This window comes from Syngnathus typhle, linkage group LG1 (assembly GCF_033458585.1).
Source record: "Syngnathus typhle isolate RoL2023-S1 ecotype Sweden linkage group LG1, RoL_Styp_1.0, whole genome shotgun sequence".
NCBI classification, from domain to species: Eukaryota; Metazoa; Chordata; class Actinopteri; order Syngnathiformes; family Syngnathidae; genus Syngnathus; species Syngnathus typhle.
In genome coordinates this window covers 1,507,042-1,514,848 of record NC_083738.1, presented here as the reverse complement: position 1 = coordinate 1,514,848, position 7,807 = coordinate 1,507,042, and the positions used below count along the sequence as shown (strand labels likewise).

The following is a 7,807-nucleotide window of genomic DNA, read 5'->3' as shown; positions in this document are numbered from 1 at the left end:
CACGTGGACTCCGCTGACCTTTTTAGACGGACCTCTCCGTCGGACACTTCTGTCCTTTTATTTAAACGGACCTCTCCGTTTTGTTACCTTTAGACGGACATCTCCGTTTTGTAACTTTTCTTGGACACCTCTGTCCTTTTATTTCAACGGACCTCTCCGTTTTGGTACCTTTAGAACGGACCTCTCCGTTCTGTCCTAGGACTTTTATAGGGCACGACGAGCCCTCGGCCGCACCACACTTTTAAACAAAAACAAACTCACCCTCTGGTTCTCTTCACCTCTGCACTTCGGATCGCCTTCAACCTCTGGATCCCAGCTGACGAGCAGACAGCCAGCCCTTGAAAAGGATTCTAGGACCTCACCTAGGGAGGTCCTGCCGCGCGCGGTCTATCTGGATCTCCGCTGCCGCCCGCTGGAATCCTCGGGTGTATTGGCATCCGGCTCGAAGGACCAATAAAATGTCAGGTCTAAATACCATCAGACATTTATTTACACGCTGGAAACAAAGAGGAGAAGACAACCAGTATTCTTTTGCTCGCGAGGAGAATTAGGTAGAGGGCCCAGTTCACAGTCCTCTACTAATTCTGGCCTGCCCTACCGTCATCTCCTCTTTTTATTTTGGGTTGCCCTGGTTACAAGAGGCGTTGCTACACTAAAGGGAGGGGAGAGTGTATCTGTAGCAACGCTGTTTCAGCTAGCTAATCATGTTGTGTGGTGCGAGGCCGCATGGCCTTGGCCGATCTGTGACCCCAGGAATGCAGAGTCTGTTCTTAGATGGTTGGCATCCTTGTTCCTGGGTGCAATCTCTAAACCTGGATGCCGTGTCTCTGTAAAACAATGCTCTAGACTTTCTTGCTACATTTCACACAATAGTAATAATAATAAGTAAATAATCAGATACCTCTCGTGCAAACACTCTAACAAACGTTAAGTAGATGTGAGATAACTTGCATGAAGTCTACTTAAACAAACATTGAGTAAATATGGGATAACTAAAAACTGTCTCGGACAAAACAATTAACAGAGAGAAAGGACTTCTATTGAACTAACAAAGAACAAAGAACAAAGGTGTTCTGTTTCTAACTAGTGAGGGCCTCTTCACAGATAAGACAAGGAAGGGAGTATAAGGACTCCCCCAAGGCTCATAAGGCACATATGTTGACTTGACCGAAGATATGTGACCTTCGGTTCCAGGCCGACCAGCGCTTCAGCAAAACTAATTATTCTAACAGCATCTCTAGTACAGATCTAGGAAACTACAGTATTGTGAGGGATACCGGTTTGAGAATGCTACGCATCTTTAAACTGAAGAAGGACTTTGGGGGTGACAAATAGTATTTGGACGGGAAAAAGAGCGGTTGAAGTGACATGACTGACGGGACTTCAGAAAGATGACAGTGTGATTGAGACAGGGACATCTGCGACAGGAAAGGCTACCAGGAACAGGTAGAATTTACATTGTGATTGGGGGGATCTAGCAACGCTGTCGGCACGACGAGAAATGAGGGGAATGAGTCCTGGAGTGTTTGCTTGTTTGTTTGTTTGCTTGTTTGTTTGTTTCAGGGACCGCGTGGGCCTCTGGAAACGCGGGGTAGGGGTCGGGAGCCCTCGGGCGTTCTGATGAGATTTCGATGAGATGATTGACACAGCTTTTTCCTCGTTGCCCCATCACCGCCGAATAATTATTTGAGGGGGCTGGAAAGACTGGAGCTATCGGGTTGTGTTGCCCCGCCAGCGGTGGCCGTCGGGGCCGGAAGGACGTCCGGCCTGGGCTGCGGCCTTTGCCATTATGACTTCACATGTTTGCACTGTTAACGTCACTTGATACAGACAGTAGCTTTAGCTTGTCATAGGTCGCCTGGCTGCTGACCGGGGCCTTGCACGGGATTCAACAGCCGTAAGCAACAGGAGGACATTGAACGGACAGCCGGCCCGGGACAGTGCCGTCTACTACTAGTGCTATTTCCCACTGTCGGCTCAGTGGACTGGATTTCATATCTGCACGCACTTGTGCGTGCAAGGGGGGCAGCGCAACGACGGGTTTAATGTTCTTGCATGCTTTGACGATTCGTTTTTATATACCTCACTGTGTTACCTCGTTGTTTTTTTGCCATGTTATTTACTTTGTTATGTTACCTCATTTGTTTACCCCGTGGCATGTTTACTATTCGACATTGCATTTTGACCGATTGTATTTGAGGGTCGTGGTTCTGCTTGTTGCTGTGTTTAGGGCTCATGCTACGCTTTGTGAAATGTGGTGTGTGCCGGAGCTCCCTTCGCCTGACTCTCGCCAGGTGGGGGCGCCTCCGGGGGTGTAGAATGGGCCTCCCTCTTTTTCCTCGTCATTAGATTGGCGGGGTTTTTTCGACGGCGGTCCGGCAACTTTTTGGGGCTTCTAACGGGCCACAGCAAACTTTTCCTCTCCAAATTGATGGCGTTGGTGATATATTACCGAAGGGGGGTGTGCGGACGGCGTCAATCAGTTAATGGGGTTGGGGGATTCGGTCTTGGTCAAATGTGGTTCCTGAGAGGCCTCAGATTGCTGTCAGGGCGGAATTTGCTATTAAATTAGGTTGAGCTTTCCTAGTTAATGTAACCTTAAGTAGCATGCCTTGAGCATGATTTAGGATGAGACAAATAGGTCCAAATTGTAGACGAAAACCATAAAATGGTTGGGGGAAGGTTTTTGGATGTACCGATGTCTTTTCGTGTTGAGTTGTTGCCGGGGCACTTGATGTGCCCCGGCAGGGGGGAATATGTAGTGTATTATTATTATGATATCATGCAATGTTCATCTCACTAGTAAGCCTAAGTATGACCAGGGGCATGTTCGGGTCAGGTTCTGTGGGATTGTTTGAGGCTTGGTCCAGGAAGGTAGACTCGTTGGCGCCAGACACATCTGGCTTCCATTAAAAACTGCTAAGATACACATGATGTAGAGATGAGGAGGCAACTGCAGGGTCATAGGTCAGCCAACAGCCCCATCTGCGCGCTCCCGCGTGGAGGGAAGCACAAGGGTATAAGGTTTAGGACGAGAGTAGACAAAGGGACTCGACATCCTGGCTAGGGCGCGAGACACTTCTCTCTGACATCGGTTGAATAAAATCTTTCCCCAATCAGCCATGTGTGACTGAAGTTTTCCTTCCCCAAGCCAGCCACTTTTTCACCATCTTGTTTGGAAGACCAGCTGACCATCGAAGAGAATTCACCACACTGCAAAGGTCAAATTGATCTTTTAAATTGCTACAATGCTGCATAATTTCTTTTGAAGTGATCAATATAAGTTGTTCGTCACTCATCTCTCCCCTACTCATTATGACTTAGTTCCCACAAATACCATATTGCTGAAGTTAACAAAGTGGCAACAAAGATAGCCAGCTGCGTGAAGCTGGCCCCCCACGGCCCGCAAAACTTAAGCAAAATAGTTTCGTTTGTGCTTCGTTTGTGCTGGTTTGTGCAGCAAAAATGTTCGTTTGTGCTGCTATGGTTTTTTAGTTATGAACGATTCTTTTATAGGTCATCCAGAGTTCACCCAGCCCCCCATCTGCTCAAAATGAACCCAAATTGGTACCGTTCGTTTGTGCTTCGTTAGTGCTGGTTTGTGCAGCAAAAATTTTCGTTTGTGCTACTTCCGTTTCGGAGATATTACACATTTATTTTATAGCGATGACGTCACCCAGCCCCCAACCTGTCTCCAAATGGACCCAAAATGGTACCGTTCGTTTGTGCAGGTTTGTGCAGCAAAAATTTTTGTTTGTGCTGCTTCCGTTTCGGAGATATTAGACATTTATTTTATAGCGATGACGTCACCCAGCCCCCCACCTGTCTCCAAATGGATCCAAAATGGTACCGTTCGTTTGTGCTTCGTTAGTGCTGGTTTGTGCAGCAAAAATGTTCGTTTGTGCTGCTTCTGTTTCGGAGATATTACACATTTATTTTATGGCGATGACGTCACCCAGCCCCCCACCTGTCTCCAAATGGATCCAAAATGGTATCGTTCGTTTGTGCTTCGTTTGTGCAGCAAAAATCTTCGTTTGTGCTGCTTCCGTTTCGGAGATATTACACATTTATTTTATAGCGATGACGTCAGGTAGCCCCGCCCCTTTGTTTACTTCCAAACGAGCCAAAATAGTGCCGTTCGTTTGTGTTTCGTTTGTGCTAGTTTGTGCTGCAAAAATGGTACCCATTGTCCCGGCTGCTACGGTTTTGCAGATATTACACATTTAATTCATAGCGAAGACGTCACCCAGCCCCACGTCACTGTATTTTGTCGCGAATTTCAAGCTCCTGGAATGCTCCTGATGCAGGACGAATACAAGGTAAATATGTTCTTGGCCTTTATTTTATTTTCTTTTTATCTTACAGAAAACTTTCACTTCGGGGAATGGCTTTTAGTACGAGGATATTTCTGTAATTATGTTTGTATCGTGCTCATTGATTAATTTCCTTGTTTTCAATAAGCCTATGTGATCATTTTTTTCAATTACATCTGACATGCAAAAGGTTCACCGCAACCTAAATACCCTGATGAGTCTACGTCTGCTCCAAAACATTAATTAATGCAACAGTTAATACATGTATGTGAAGTTGATGACAGCCAGAAAAAGAAACTTGAAAACGTGAAAAAATAACTTTCTTTGTCAAAGGGAACATTATCAACATTTTTTTCCAACAATTCAAACAATGCATCACTGCACTGTGTAGAACACAGCATGTGGGAAGATCTTAGTATTTACTGATGCTGCTTTCACTCCACTTCCCAGGTCATTATAGATCTCCCAGGCATATGCAGTCCTCCTGCAGTATGCCACATAATGCCCGAGAGAATCTTGGGTCAGTCCTAGTTCAAAGCCAATGACTGCTCTCAAAGTAAAGGTCTTCTCTTTTAGCTCCAGACTGGAGGGAAATTCAAGTAAGGCAACTTCCTTGCAACTGCTACCAAGGTCAGTGTCAATCCACACAAACTCTCCCAGATTGTAGCTGTGAGTAACATTACCTGAACACAGAGCCTTGCCTGTATTGTTGTCCTGTGTTTTGAATGAAGACGGACACTGGGAAGGATTTTCAATTGGCCTGAGGCAGAGAGAGTCAGGAAGGCTGAGTCCCTCTTCAGCAGCAGTCTGAAGAGAAGCCATGCCACAGGTCTGCAGGACAGCAACGTTTGGACAAACAAGTAAAACTTGCCTTGTTACTTATTTGCTTAAACTGCAGTACTGTGAGGAGCATTGTTTTATCAAATAAACACTTGGGATATTCCTCATTGCGCTCTCAATTACAGTGGAGATGTTCTGCCCTCTATGAGTATACCTGTGGGTTCACACTCTGTGTTGTGATGGTTTTCACCAGGTGGAGGAACTGGTTCCCACGTTCATAGTTCAGAACAGTCTTTTCAAATGAAAAACTTTCACAGAAAGAACAGCAAGACAGAATCAAATGCACAAGTATTGAGCACAAACACTTTTGATGTGCGAAGTTTAACAGGCTGTTGATGGTTCCCGTTTTTCAACAATGGTACCTTGACTTTTTCCCAGCCCACTTGTGTGTCAATATGCAGCCATTCAGGACAAGGAGAGAGATATGAAGTCATCTTTCTTTTTTTCGGTGGGACCGCTAAACCTCTCCAGTTTTCAACTGCACTGTCAGTAGATGCATCTGGCTCCGCTCCAGGATGAGACTTTTCTCCCCTTTTGTTTACTACTTCAGTTTGAGAAGTACTGCAGACATTGTCAGGCTCTCTGACGGTCGTGGCATCACACACATCACTTTTTTGTTTTGCAGAGCAAATCCGCATGTTTCCCTCAATGAAGGAAAGATGACAAGCAACAAACCGGTCCACACGAATGGGTAGGCTTTCATGCTTGAAAAGGCCTTTTTTTATGTTTTTGAACTCTGCTTCAACAGCTGCGGAACTTGCAGTGATGCTGGTGCTTTTGAAGAGAGGGACCATTATTGCTGTCCAGAGTGGCAAGTAACTTCCAAATCTTGTTATTTGGGGAATAATCTCAGGGAGGAAGTGGATGTTGTCTCTATCCCCATCAGCCATGGCAAGTGACCTGCTCTCCTCACATATTTCTGTCACCCACTCTCGGACATTAGTCTGGATGTGCTGATTTAATCCATCACTTGGTTCTTGTCCCTCAACTTCCTCATCTGAAATGGGGACAAATTCCTCTGCGATTTGCGCTCTCAAGTATTTCTTGCACTTTTCTGATGGGATAGGGGCTCCAGAATTGTCATTACCCTCTGTCTCACTCAGTGCCACAATGGTGATAGCACGAAGAAGTTATTTTGCATGTTGCAAACATTGTGACTTAAGAAGCTGTGCTATTGACCTAATAAAGAAATCCTTAACACGAGGTCTTTTGTTTTTCAGGCAGTCCCATCGGTAGATCATCTTAATGCCTGACAAAACATGGGGGTAGATGTCCAGGTTAATTCCCACGTGAAATGTTAAAGCACTCATTGATGTAGCTCTTCAGATCAGGATGAGGGGTAAAAGCGTTGACTAGAGCTCCAAGAATCGCCAGAGAAAAGTCACTCACTGCTTCTTTAGGAACAGATGCACCTGCATGGATCCATTCCTTCAGCCACTGTGTGATAGCATTAACATCATGCTTCTCTGACAGCATCTGCACGACTGGGACACTGGAGCTGGTATGCCCTGTCATAACACCCTGATACAGGAAGATATGGCCAGACATGCCATTCGGCCTCATCAGTTTTTTAACTATTGAGCCAGTTGCATCAACACATAATATTGGGTGGGATTTCTTTAAGCTCTTGTACACTTGCATTTGTGTTTGACTCCAATAGTGACAGAAGAACTTGTCAAGTCCAATGTCTTTGATGCTGTCACTGTGAGGTGCACTGTATTTCAACATCTGCAATGATAAAATTGGATTTTTGTCACCTAATGCCAAATCATTTTTCTCTTGCTTTGCCTTGCGCAGGGTGGCCAAATTTGGCAGGTGGCTTGGCCCAGGGTCTCCGAAGTCCATCGATTTATTTGCCTGTGATGCTCGCCATACATGTGGTTCCATCCTGCCCTCACAAAGTTCCTTGGCTACCTGCACACGCAACTGTCCAGATAGAAACCGCTTTGAGCTACCAGTGTGTAGGGAGTCTTCACTGTTCTTAATGAAACAGTTCAATATTATTGGACTGTTAATTTCTGGCTCCCCGCTACAATTAATGTTGAGAAGGCCATGACACTCCTTGCAGTATCCTCTGATTTCGATATAATTATTTGAGACCAATGGATAGACCTTGGCTCTTTTAAAAACAAATGTGCAAGGAGTTTTGACTGTTTTCCAGATTTGTTCATTTATGATGTGGGTCCAGGTGCCAGGCTTCAAAATTGTATATTCTCTTTTTCGGGTTCGACAGTTCTTATCTTTGTATTCAGCCTTTTCCGGAATAAATTCCATCCACTTGTCAAAAGGAGTATGAAGCTGAAAGGACTGTTCAGGTCCTGATTCCGAGCTTGCTTCACTGCTAGTTTCAGGATCAGTTTCATCATGACTGAATCCCAGAGCTGACCAGATATTGCGTCTGTTTGTTTTTACAAAGGTGTACAGAGCCTTTGCAGACATCTTCTTTTCCAACTGGTCACTCAGATCTGACCCCACAGTAGCGCTTGGAGTGGCTACGTTACCATTTTCAAGTATGGCCTCTTTTGATGAGCAGAGAACTGCAACAATTAAATCATTGTCTACTGCTGGTTGTTTGGGCATCTAGTTGAAGGACAAATATAAATATAATCAGGATTCATTGCTTGAATAATTAAAATTACACATGCGTGATCATT

General features: G+C 45.1%; 1 long non-coding RNA gene across 4 annotated transcripts; it reads left to right on the top strand.

Moving 5' to 3' along the window:
- The first annotated feature begins 4,078 nt into the window (after positions 1-4,078).
- Positions 4,079-7,440, top strand: LOC133162112 (uncharacterized). 4 transcript variants are annotated; one of them, XR_009716178.1, is made up of 5 exons: positions 4,079-4,319; positions 4,890-4,943; positions 5,045-5,173; positions 5,779-5,968; positions 6,378-7,440. It is a non-coding gene; the product is annotated as an uncharacterized LOC133162112 (long non-coding RNA). The 4 variants fall into 4 exon arrangements; XR_009716177.1 differs by having other exon boundaries at positions 4,080-4,319; positions 5,779-6,761; positions 6,951-7,440; XR_009716179.1 differs by having other exon boundaries at positions 4,080-4,319; positions 5,902-7,440.
- Positions 7,441-7,807: the final 367 nt, after the last annotated feature.